The 13,623-nt window shown below is 27.7% G+C and overlaps 1 pseudogene; it reads right to left on the bottom strand.

Moving 5' to 3' along the window:
* Positions 1 to 5,515: 5,515 nt before the first annotated feature.
* On the bottom strand, positions 5,516 to 6,030 carry LOC148578941 (uncharacterized; annotated as a pseudogene).
* Between the last annotated feature and the right edge of the window lie 7,593 nt (positions 6,031 to 13,623).

Raw genomic sequence — 13,623 nt, 5'->3', positions numbered from 1 at the left:
CCAATCTTAATTAAATAGGAACTAATAAGAGTAGACAAATCAATTAAAATGAATATCTTTATAGAATCTAATACAGAATTTAAGCATTAAATTGGGGAAAGTGATTTAATAAGACAAGATTAATCTGTTTAAAAACTGTTTAGAGAATTTCAGCAGTGTTTATATACACCGAATCTGGAAGCATGTCATAAAACGACATAACGGCCTTAGTTAAATTTAACTGTCTTTGTCATTTTTTATTTATTGAAAATTTAATTATGTATTTAAATTAAATAGAGTGTGTTTAATATATCTATTTTTCAATAATCAAAATGTAAAATAAATAACTAATTTGAAAAAAAAAGTTTTTATTTTATATGATTTAGACATTAGAAGAAATTATGTGTAAATTACCAAGAAAAAGTAAATAGAATTTTGGTACACAAAAGATTGGACTGCTAAAATAAAAAAGCAAAAAATTAATAGAAGTCATTTAGATAAAGACGTCTAAAACATCTTTTTTTAAATATGTTTTTTAATAATTAAAATATAATACATATAATTAATTAAATCGTGTTATTTTTGTCAAAATTAGGTCAAACAAATTAATTTGACCGAAAAATAGTGAAGCAAATATTGAACTAATCTAAATTAATATTATTTTTTTATATAAAAAATGACTACAATATCCTTATTATAAAAAATGATTAAAATATTCTTATTATATAATATTAATTTTGAGAATCTTAAATTATAGTCCTTTACTTCTCCGCCGTTATAGGATTAGGATTTAAAATTTTCTATATATATATATATATATATATATATATATATAATAAGAGTATTTTAGTTTTTTTTATAATAAGAATATTGTAGTCATTTTTTATAAAAAATAATATTAATTTAGTTCGGTTCAAGATTTGATTCACCATTTTTTGGTCAAATTAATTTGTTTGGCCTAATTTTGACAAAAATAATACGATTTAATTGATTATATGTATTAAATTTTAATTACTAAAAAATATCTTTAAAAAAAGACGTTTTAAACGTCTTTATTTGAGTGACTCTCAAGATTAATTGCCAAATTGATAACTAAATTAAATTGCATGGTCAAGTTTTTTATTCCTAAATCCTAAACCATATATATAAACACACAATATTTTTATCACTAAGAAACACAATGCTCTAGATAATTAGTCATCTTCTAAAATGATACATGAATTGCAAAAAATTAAATATATCTTTAAATAAGTTTATTGCCTAATAAAATGATTTAAAATGATAAATGAATGGACACTCCCATAAAAATGGAAGAGCTGGAAGCACAGAAAATGATGATGAAGAGGCCTTCACTAAGATCAAGAAATTTGGGCATGGATCCATTGATAGTTGATTGTGACACTTGTAAGTGCCAAAGTAAGTGGCCATGCTACCAGACAACCTTTAAGTCCTTGTCTTCCTGCATGCAAATCATAATTAAAATAACAAAAATAATATTCGTACACTAAAATCAGTCACTAATATCAGCCATCAATATATTTGTATATAAATATATATAATTCAATTTATTTTTAATTTATATTTATATTTTAATATATATTTTATACTTATAGTTAATTTTAAAATATACATAGTATAATCTTTAAAAAAATAATTATAGAAAATCTTGTGATGAATTGAATGGAAAGTGGAAACCATTCTTCTGTGCAGATAGATATCGTTGATGAATGATGAGCGTTCTTCCATTCCCCTCATCTTTCATTTAGTTAGGTAGCGTTTGGTGGAGAGACAAAGACTAAAAGACAGAGATTAAAATAAATCTCAGTATTTTGTTTGGTATAAAGTGGGAGACAGAAATTGAAACAAAAATAAAATTTTAATTTAATTTGTACAAAAGATAAAATTATAATTAATTAATTGAAATGAAGATATTTTAGGTCTAAAATGTTATTAAAGTTTTAGTCTCTATCTCTAAAAATTTTAGTCTCCTATGTTCCCATTTTTTGGAGGTACTGAAATACTGAAATTTTGGAGATAAAAACAAAAATTTTAGTATCAATCTTTAAACCAATAAACATAATATTAAATTTCAATCTCTCAATCTCTATCTCAGTACCTCAAAACAAACTTTACCTTATAAACAAAATCTTCATTGCCGTAGGGTTACCACACTTAGTTGTACCTGTACTACAAGGGTACGTTTATCATGTACCCTTAACTGTAGGGTCACTTGCAACCACTTAATTAATTAATTATTTATTTATTATTTAATTGTTCTTTTAAAAATACTAAAATTTTCTCTCATAATTAACATCAAGGAAAAGAAAAATCACATCACTTGTGATAACGCTAGTGGGCTAACTAACCCTAAATAAGTTTATTCATGCAAAATAATTTTGTCCACACATGGTGAGTTGTTATCGCATAACAAAACCTAAAGCAATTTTGAAGCAGTGACGACACACACGTGCTAAGAAATTACTAGACAGATTCTGATAATATATATTGAGTTTATTATATACAATTTATAATATATATTTGTTTTTTTTTTTTTTGTGTGTACTTATTAATTTATTATTATAAATAGTTGTTAAAATGAGTTGTTTATGTGACCCCATGTATATAGACTAATGCGTGTTTTTGGCGTAGGTCCGTTGTGTACTTGTGTTGAATATAGACAACCTCATTTCTTGGTTTTATGGGCCAAAAGTTTAAATAAAAAAATAATGAATTAAATTTAGAAAATGAAAGAAATTAAATTAAAGCATGAGATGAGAGTTTTGTTTGAAAAGTGAACAAGTGGTGGGACCTTGATAATTAAGGTTGAAGAGACTGCGACCAACTACACTAAACAAGTATCTTCATTATATTTGCCTCCATCGCCCATCACTCATGTGCTTAGAATTTTCTTCCAAGTGCTCTGTTATTTGCCCCCACTCACCACCACTCACTCATATCAAAAGTGAAAAAAAAAAAGGTAAATGTTAAACTCGTGTATATATATTTCTTTCTTATCATCTTACCTTATTATTGCAATAATTAATTAATTAAAGATATATATACAAACTCATCATCATCAGTATAACATAGAAATTAAACTTAATTATATATTTAATTCACTACAAGAAAATAGAGCTATTTTAACATAATTTTTTTAACAGTCATAGTTAAGTGTAAAAATTAATATATATTTTTAACAAATATCACAAATATTAAATTTTTTATGTTTTTTTTTATTTATAATTTGATTGTAGAAAATTATTCCTCAATTTTGACACTCATTTATTTTCAACATACTCCATTAGTTCTTTTTTTCGTTGAGCTCCGTCAATGTTGGCATCACACTGCTCTCAGTTTAGGATCATACTACTTATTTTTCATCTTCAAAATCTTAATTTATTCTTCAGTTTCAAGATCTCATCTCATTCTTTGTTAAAAGTTTTTTGTTGAGAATTTTTTATGGTCAATAAGTGTCAAAATAAATAGTATTTTTAAACGTTAATAAGTATCACAAAAAATATATTCTCAAATTTTTCTAACATTATTTTTTATGGCCAATATTTATCAAAATAAGATTTAAACTTTTTTTACAATTACTTATATGTTAAAAATACTATTTTTAACAAAATTTTTATTAACATATTTTCATAGTTAAAATAGTGTCAAAATTTATTTTTTTGACAAATTTTAATTTTTTTTGACACATAATAATCCTTAAAATAGCCTATATTATTGTAGTGATTTTGTTATTATAGGTAAAAACTCAGGTAAAATCGACTTCACGTGAAGTTGATATCTAAGAGTCGTTAGATAAAAAATTAGTCAAATCAATCAAATTATTTAACTATTATCAAGTATCAACTTCATGTGAAATCGACTGCACCTAAGTTTTCACCTTAATTACATAGTTAATAATATAACATTTGTACGTGCATGTTGTATGTAAAAAAAAAAAGATATGAAGAAAGAGAAAAAGGTGGGTGTGAGGTGAGGAGGATAAGGTGAGATTTGATGAATGAAGAACAGCTAGCATGCATAGGAAAGCAATATAATTAAGCCATAAAACCCTAGTTTGAGTGAGTGAGTGAGTGATGATAGTGATGGGTGTGGAAAAGAAAAGGGAGGAAAATGTCAAAAAAGCAACAGCTCATTTTCATGCTCATGGGGTACCCCCTTAGATTTGAGGGACCCATGCATCAAATTCTCTCTCTTTCTTCTTTTTTTTGACGCTTCATTCCTTCCAATTCCACCGTCACACCACTCACTCACCGCCCATCAATTTCCCACCTTCTCCTCCTCTTCTTAACACACATCAACATGATCATACACCTTCATTTCTTTCTTCTTTTTCTTTAAGCTACCCAAATTCTTGTTTCCATTTTTCTAAATTACATGTCATCGTTATATATATATATATATATATATATATATATATATATACCAACTACTTTTTTAATTGTAAGTATATAAAAAAATAGCATATCATGTCAATAATATAAAGATATAATATTACGGTGGACACTCAGGTGAAGTCGACTTCATGTGAAGTTGATATCTGAGAGCTGTTAGATGATTTGACTAATTTAACTAAATTTTTATCTAACGACTCTCAGATATCAACTTCACGTGAAGTCGACTTCACCTACCTGAGTTTAATTTTCACCTAATATTACTTACTTAAACCTATAAAAAAAAGTAAAAACAGTAGTTTATACTTGAAACTTCAAATCACTCAAAATGATTTTGAATAATATAAATAACAAATATTTTTTTGAAAAATTTAAAAAACATACAAAAATATCACGTATTAGATATATATTTTTTTAATTTCAAAACTTATATTTTGATGTGATTTTTATAAAATAAAACTAAAAAAAAAAAGATTTTTTATTTTTAAATTTTGATAATTTTATAATAAGTAATTTTTTAAGAAATGATCGAAAATCTTTTTCAAAAATGAAAAAAGTATAAAGATTGAATTTTGCTCCAATTTTTAGTTAAAATTTTATAAATAATAATCCAAATATTTAAAAAAAAAACTGTCGCTATCGACTTAAAGTGTTGTGATGTATGTGAAAAAATAATAATTTTTTTTATAATTCTAAACATATGAAATATTTTAAAAGTATTATTTTGCAATTTTTGGTAATAATATTTTCAGCAATGTATATATTAACTCCATCTCAAACTTATATTTATGCTGCTTTTAGAATCAATACCTACCTCTTACAAAGGCCCCATCATGGTTTCTCATATATATTCAACGTAACTTAATCAATCATCAATTAAAAACCAACAAAGGCTGCTCACAAATCTTAATCAAATATCTCATTCAAACCTATCTCTCATCAGGAGAAATTAAACTAAGTCATCAAATTAAGTCCCTATTGTAGGTTCATATAGTCATCATCTAAAATTGTTAATTATTAAGCTGTGAATGTATTGAAATCTTAATAAAGCGACAAATATTAAAAAATAAAGATGTTATTATAATTAGAGTAAAATATATTTTTTGTCTCTAAAATTTATAATTTCTTTAAAAAATAGCCTGGAAGGGGACGCTAGAGAGGGTGAGAGTCCCGTTGTGCTCAGATCCTGTCGCACTACGAGGCGATGTGTGCGAGTCGGGTTGTTTGGGAATGCAGCCCTAATCAGGCGGTAAATTCCGTCCAAAGTTAAATAGTGGTATGAGACCGATAGCGAACAAGTACCGCGAGGAAAAGATGAAAAGGACTTTGAAAAGAGAGTCAAAGAGTGCTTGAAATTGTCGGGAGGGAAGCGGATGGGGCCGGCGATGCGCCCTGATCGGATGTGGAACGGCGACGCTGGTCCGCCGATCGACTCGGGGCGTCGACCGACGTGGATTGCGACGGTGGCCAAGCCCGGGCCGTCGATAGGCCCGCAGATACGTCATCGTTGCGATTGTGGAAGGCAGCGCGCGCCCGCTGGCGTGCTTCGGCACCTGCGCGCTCCAGGGCGTCGGCCTGTGGGCTCCCCATTCGGCCCGTCTTAAAACACGGACCAAAGAGTCTGACATGTGTGCGAGTCAACGGGTGAATCGCAAGGAAACTAATTGGCGGGATCCCTCCGGAGTATTCAATTTTAATTCTAATATTTTTAATTTATGATCAATTTTGTTTTTTAACATTTTTAATTTGTTTTAAAATTATTCTTAAATATTTTCAATAATTTTATCTCTAACACTTCAGATAGAATTAACATATAAAAGTAATTTTGATATAAATTAAAAATATTTAGGATAAAATTAAATACAATTAAATATTAAAGATATTTTTAAAAAAATTACTTTATCCTTATAAATAATTAGGATATGATTTACGACATATAAATGAAGCCAAAAATACGAAGGTATACAACCTAAGGTAACAAGATTTTAGGAAGAATAATAGATAACACAAGTGATGAAGATATATATATATAGGTACATAGAAAAGAGACAAAGCACGTAAGGAAAGTAGATAATAAGGTTGAGGTAGTGGCAATAATGTTAGTTTTGGAAGTGTAGATGACGAAAAAGGACATGTTATAATTGAAGGTAGCTTTCTACATGCAATTATTTGGAGGATCTTGCGGAATTTGTGACTCCAATGTGTCCACTCAGATAGTTTCTTTTCCACTCGTGAGTTCTTGTCAGGTAGCAATGCAAACATGTACATCAATTCAACACTACTCCTATTTATATCTACAATTAATCTTCCCCACTTACTTCAGATGCACCTACCCAACATCTTTCATTTATTAATTACCTATTTAGTTTCTTCTTTTTTTTTACTTTCTTGCGCTTTTGATTTTTTATATGAAGAAGAGAATGTAGCAATACAACAATGTGGAGAAGAGAGATGTTTTATATATATATATATACGGTGTTAGCAGAAAACGGATCCTCCGTTTTGAGTTTGAAAAAAAAATAAAAAAAGTTAAAAATCCTAATCGAATGGTCCGTTTTGATTTAAAAAAGGAAAAAAAAAAGAAAACAAAACTAATCGGACGGTCCGATTTGTAATTTCGAAAATAAACAAATTTTAATGTTGAAATCAGACCGTCCGATTTTTATTTTAACAAATTAAAAAAATAAAAAATACATATCGGACCCTCCGATTTGGTGTTTATTTTCTTCTTCAAGCAAATCGGACCCTCCGATTTATAGTTTATTTTTTTTATCAAACAAATCGGACCATCCGATTTGAATAAAACACCATATAAAATAAAAACACCTAATTTTCCAATAACAATGTATTACACATATATTTAACCAATATAAAAAAAAATTAGCCTATTTTTTACCTTGGTGCAAAATAAATGTGTGAATTGTTTTTGGATCGTGTTAGAAACAAGAGATTAGATTGAAAAAAGAATTTGTGTATTATTGAGTGTATTTAAGTTGTCTATTCAAGTTGTATGAAATGATATAATATAAAACGATATTTATAAGTACTAAGAGAATCGTAATAATAAAGACGTAATCTCCTATAATAAATATTTAGATATATTAAATACTTCTAATTGATTATAATTGATTCTAATTATATTCTAACAGATCGGAAAAAGATATTTTAAAGTGACAAAATTATAATTATTGAAGTAAAAAATTTATTATTATTAAATTTATAACTTCTATATATTATGTGTAAATTTATTATTTTGATTTAAGAATAATTAGATTCTTATTTTATCAACTTTTTAAAAAAATTAAAATCTGATTCCTTGAAATCATTTTTTTTTCTAGACACAATGTAATGTTTGAGAAGAATAAACCCAAATTTTATCATATAATATTAAAATAAATAGATATTATATGATATATTGTTAATAAAAATATAAACTATATTTATTTTCTGATTATTCTATGATTAATTTTTCACTTATGACTAAGATGTATTTTTTTTATTATAATTTTAATATGATATCATCAGAATTCAGGTATTTTCTAATAATGATTAATTGGAGAATATATAATTTAAATAATATCTTTTTATTGTAAATAAAAACTTCTTTGTAATAAGAATAAATATAAAAATAGAAAATAAACGAGTGTTATCATATTATTAGTGTACTAGTAGAGAGAAACTATGATTCCAAAGAAAACCCAAGTTTTATTCCCATGGTAAACTAAGCTAGAACGAAATTAGTCACTTTATTCAATTACTAGTAAATAATAGGGAGAGGAATACCCTGTGAAACAAATAATAATAAAATAATATATATTTTTATCTTAAAATTAAAATTGGCTTTTTTTTTTCTATCTCAAGAAAAATTCAATGTTTTTAATCTATAAATTATTATCTTGATCGCAAAACAAACTATTCCAACCAGATAAAAAGTTACGTGAATATTCAAGGAATAAAATTAGAAGAATATTTCAAAACATATAAAAACTTCTCAAAAGAATAATAAACAGTCAAATAATTTTCAAACTTTTCCCGATTATTATTGATTTTAAAAACATCATATATATATATATCCTACCACCGAAAATTAATAAATTGTCAAGTATCAAATTCTCATTATAAAGGCTCGATATGACATTTTCCATTAAAAAAATGCTCTCGGATGTTGATGAGAGGACTCTAATTAATTAGCCTATGTTTAGAAATCAATAATTTTTGGGCTTTGGCCATTATTATCAACTATTATATAGTAGCGGATACGTATATTTCTAATTCCAATAATCTGCATACAACTTTAATTTTCCTTTTGAAATTTTATTACTAAAGAATAATAACCACTTGCACTTAATTTTATACATTAATTAAGGAAATAAATTTGCTTGTGTCATGTCATTAAGAAAGTGTATGTGTATGTATGAGCAATAGTTGGTCAATGGTCATGTATATAATTTTAAAGAATTTTATTTTTATTAAATTTTGCATTCTAATTAATATTTTATAAAATAAAAAAAATTATATATATCATAGTATAAATATTTTGGCATTACATTTTAAATTTATCATATTTGCGGAGATTTAGAACCCCTCGCAACATAAATAAAAACTGCTGCAACACAAAATTGTTATAAGTTTTCGAAAACCGACGTAATTTAGTTGAAATCTCCGCAAACAGCGGGGACAAAAATTGCCGCAATTTGAATTTTAAAATTGCATTTCTGATAAAACTCCCGTAATTTATTGTAGCACACCTAACTGTATCATTTTATTAAACTACTATAACGCAATTTGCGAGAGTTAAAAACCGTCGCAAATTAAAAAAAACAACCCCACAAATTAGCGTGTTTTTTTGTAGTGATCTATAATTTTCAAAACTAAACAAGTAGTTAATTATTAAGTTGTTATAATTAAGCTTAAGAACAGTAATACAGCAAAAAGGATGGGAAGCAATAACAAACCGAAACATAAAGAATAATATAATATTATTGTGGACCCCATCTCCATAATTAACGAAAAAGAAAGGTTTGAAGAGTGTGTATATGTCACTAATCATAATCATAATTAGTATTATATTATTACTAACTACTCATCAAAAAGGGTTTTAGCTAACAATCAGTATGTCCCTTTTCAAATATATAAAAATTAAATCTCTCTCCCCAAACAAAAGAATGAGAGGGCATAAAAACATTGCTGGAGAGAGACGAACATAGAATGAAACATGTTTGACCAAATGTTTGTGTTTTTGCCCTCTTTTTATTTGTTTGCCATTCTTCAAAGGTAATTGGCTTCAAGGGAACACAGCAAGAAAGCAAACCAGCACCAACTTGGAATTTTTTTTTTCTTGAACATGTTTTGGGTGACATATATATAGTGTCTCCAACATAATAAATTAAATCCCATTATCATTTATTATGTTTTAATTGTATGATTGCATGTTTGCTAATAACCAAACTTCATCCCTAATCATTTATATATCATTAGTGAAAAAATTGGACCTACAAGCAACCACTCTACATACACTACTAAACATTTGTGTCTTTCAAGTCAAATCTCTTAATTACATGTCATTTAGCTTAATTTTTTTTTATTCTGTTCAGGTGTAATTATATTCCTATACATGCTTTTTGTCTCTCTTATACAAAAACTAGTACACGTGGCAAAATTCCATTGGATCAATAGTTTGTATGTACATGAACATGAACATGCAACAAATGAGTCTTCCCATGGTGTAGGAGATATAACAATAATGTATCCTCTTGAATAGTGAAAGATGCAGTTTGAAGCACCTATATTGAAGGATGCTTAAACTTTAGGTTGCAAATAAAATATTCACCTTGTAACCTAGCAATATATATATATGACATATAATCATTCTGAATGTTTGACCAATATATAATCTCATATTCGAGTTCTAATAAATATGGACCGGTGACAATGCTAAAAAAGTTGTATTATTTGTTAGGTAGCAACTTTTGAAAGAGAGATAGAGATTGAGAGACAGACATTGAGAGATAGAAATTGAAATAAGTTTTAGAGAAAAGGACAAATAGGTCCCTAACCTTTTGTCCTGTGGACATTTTTATTTCTGACCATTGAAAAATACTTTTAAGTTCCTGACTTTCACAAAACTTGGACGGATCAGTCTCTTCGTCCAAATGCCTCCGTCAGGGACTGATCCGTCCAAGTTTTGTGAAGGTCAGAGACTTAAAAGTATTTTTTAATGGTCAGAGACGAAAATGTCCGCGGAGCAAAAGGTCAAGGACGTATTTGTCCATTTCTCTAAGTTTTAGTATTGTATTTGGTGTAAAGTTAGAGACAGAGACTCTAATAAGAATAAAACTCTAATTTAATTTGCATAAAAAATAAAGTTAAAATTAATTAATTAAAATAAGGATATTTTACGTATAAAATGTTATTAAAGTTTCTGTCTTTATTTTTAAAAATTTCAATTTTCTGTATCTTCACTTTTTGGAGTTATTGAAATAATGAAATTCTGGGGACAGAAACTGAAATTTTAATACCAATCTCTAAACTAACAAATATGATACTAAATTTCAATTTTTCAATTTCCATCTCAATACTTCAAAATAAACGTTACCTTATATTCTTAATACTTAAAAATAATTCAATAAATAAATAAAAATAATATGCACCGCTATTTGAGAGTTCAGATGGGATGGTCAACATTTTCTCCTTTGAATATTAGCTCTGAGGATATTGGTATTCTACAAGGAGGAGAAATTTTAAAATTATTGGAGTAAACCTCAAGTCACATTTGCAATCTTTTTTTGGTTTGAAATTGAATTCAAAGATATATAACATTTGAAATGTGAAGCCCAAGTTTAGGAATCCATGCATTATTGATGGGACCACACAATTCCAAGCACGGCAAGTGGGTTCACATTTCTTGGTTTAGAAAACATTTTAGGATATCAAAATGATGCTATTTATTCTATAAAAGAATCATGGTTATAAAAGTTTTATCATTATAATAATATTTGATGGCTGTATAGTGTATACTATTACCACAAAGAATCATATTTTTAATGTATAGAACACTTTTAAGATCTATCAGAGGAATCATTAGGATAGTGTAGGCCATAGAGAACAAATTTATATGATGATAAAACACACCTGGGCTTTTAATTGGATTTGGATTTTAATTATTCTAAAGATTATCTCCAACGTGCTTTGGAAGCCACTAAGATCAAAAAAAAAAAAAAACCTGCGTTATTTGATGATAAAAAAATTATTAAATAAAATAAATGACTATTTGTACCAATAAAAGATGAAAATACTGATATATGTATCTACACTAAATCGAAACTAAACTTGTACTAACGCAAGATGCTCTCTGTGTGACAAAAGTACCTGTCTTTGGAGGGTTAGAGTGCCACGTAGAGTACTTTTGTCACACGAAAGACATCTTGAGTAGGTACAAGTTTAGTTTCGATCTAGTGTAGTTACATATGTCAGTATTTTCATCTTTTATAGATACAAATAATCATTTAGGTAGCGTTTGTTTTGAGGTACTGAGACAGACAGACTGAGACTTAGTATAATGTTTGTTGGCTCAGATACTGGTACTAAAATTTCTGTCTCTGTTCCTAAAATTTCAGTATTTCAGTACCTCTAAAAAGTGAGGACATAGGAGACTGAAATTTTTAGAGACAGAGACTGAAACTTTAATAACACTTTATACATAAAATACCCTCATTTCAATTAATTAATTCCAATTTTACCTTTTATACAAATTAAATTAGAGTTTCATTCTTGTTTTAATTTCTGTCTCCCACTTTGCACCAAATAGAATATTGAAATTTATTTTTATCTCTGTCTCTATCTCTCAGTCTCAGTCTTTCAGTCTCTATTTCTCCACTAAACGATACCTTATTCTTATTAAATATAGTCCTACAAGAAAGAGTTGAAGAGAAGCTAGGTTTAGAAAGGTGCTCTCTCTCTAATGCTGGATCACTTTTTGTGAGTGTGTTTAAATTAATTGATAAAATTAATGAAGAAGTGGTTATCTTGGCCTAATAATATGGTATATTAATGACAAAAGAAGGTTCACTATTGATCAAAAGTGCACCGTATAAGGACAATATAGCATCACATGGTTTGGTCAAACATGAAATTATCAAAAAGAGAGGCCAAACAGTTGCTTGTGTTTAAAAGGCAAAAAGCACAAATAATAAAATATTACGACTTCTTTTTTTTAATTAGAAGATTACGTACTACAATAATGCGATTAATATAATCAAATTTCTTATTTAAAAGGTTTTAGTATGCGGTATATACGGTTATTACTAGAATAAGTCCAAATTGTTAATGGCACAAGTTCCATTGGCACCTACAATTGCAATTTTTATATTGTCCATCTTTGAGAAAAGGGAACTGCTAACATATTTAGAATTAGAAGAGCAGTCATACATATCTTCTTTTTCATATTTAGATATATCATAGTCAATTCTTTTTTTATTTTATTTTAATTAATGCCAATGAAGAAAAGGCAAGATATGATAATTTATCAACAGTGATCTATCTTTAATTGAATTTATATATAAAAAAAAAAACTAAATTACCAGTGAAACTTTTCTATATTTTTCAGCAATGTGAAACTACATGTTTTTTTAGGTCAAATGAATTTGACAACTCTCAATTTTAGACATTACAAACTCACGCGCACACTACGTACTCATACATATGGGCAAAAAGAGGATACATGAAACAATTTTTTTTTTTTGGTTGCCCATGGTATCCCTCGGCCCGATAGGCCGAAGACTAATCCGTCGCGGATCGGAGCTCCATTTAAAGGCAGCATGCACAAGGTGGGATTCGAACCCCCAACACTTGCTTAAGCGGACGAGTGAGCTAACCACTCGACTAATCCAAGTTGGTTATACATGAAACAATTAATTGTTCAATAATGTATTTGGGCCAAAACAAGGCCCATAATAAAAAAGAGGTCCATATTAATCACTAATTAAACCCAGCCCCCAAAAAGCTTGAAAGAAAAAAAAAATCAAACGAATATTTCAATGATTTTTTTATTCATCTTTAATGGTGTTTGGTTAAAAAGAAAAAACTTTTAATATTTTTGCTTGATTTAGGTAAAATATTATGACCAACAATTCAATGGAGTCTCAATTGTCCGGCTTCAATACATAGGACTATGAAAAGTCATATATTGTTCCTTTTAGTTTTTCACTTTTTTTTGTTAAAACCATTAAAACTATAG

This window comes from Arachis ipaensis, chromosome B10 (assembly GCF_059453495.1).
Source record: "Arachis ipaensis isolate K30076 ecotype BB chromosome B10, ASM5945349v1, whole genome shotgun sequence".
Classification (NCBI taxonomy): domain Eukaryota; kingdom Viridiplantae; phylum Streptophyta; class Magnoliopsida; order Fabales; family Fabaceae; genus Arachis; species Arachis ipaensis.
Note: the sequence above shows the minus strand (reverse complement) of the source record. Positions and strands in the feature narration are given on the sequence as shown.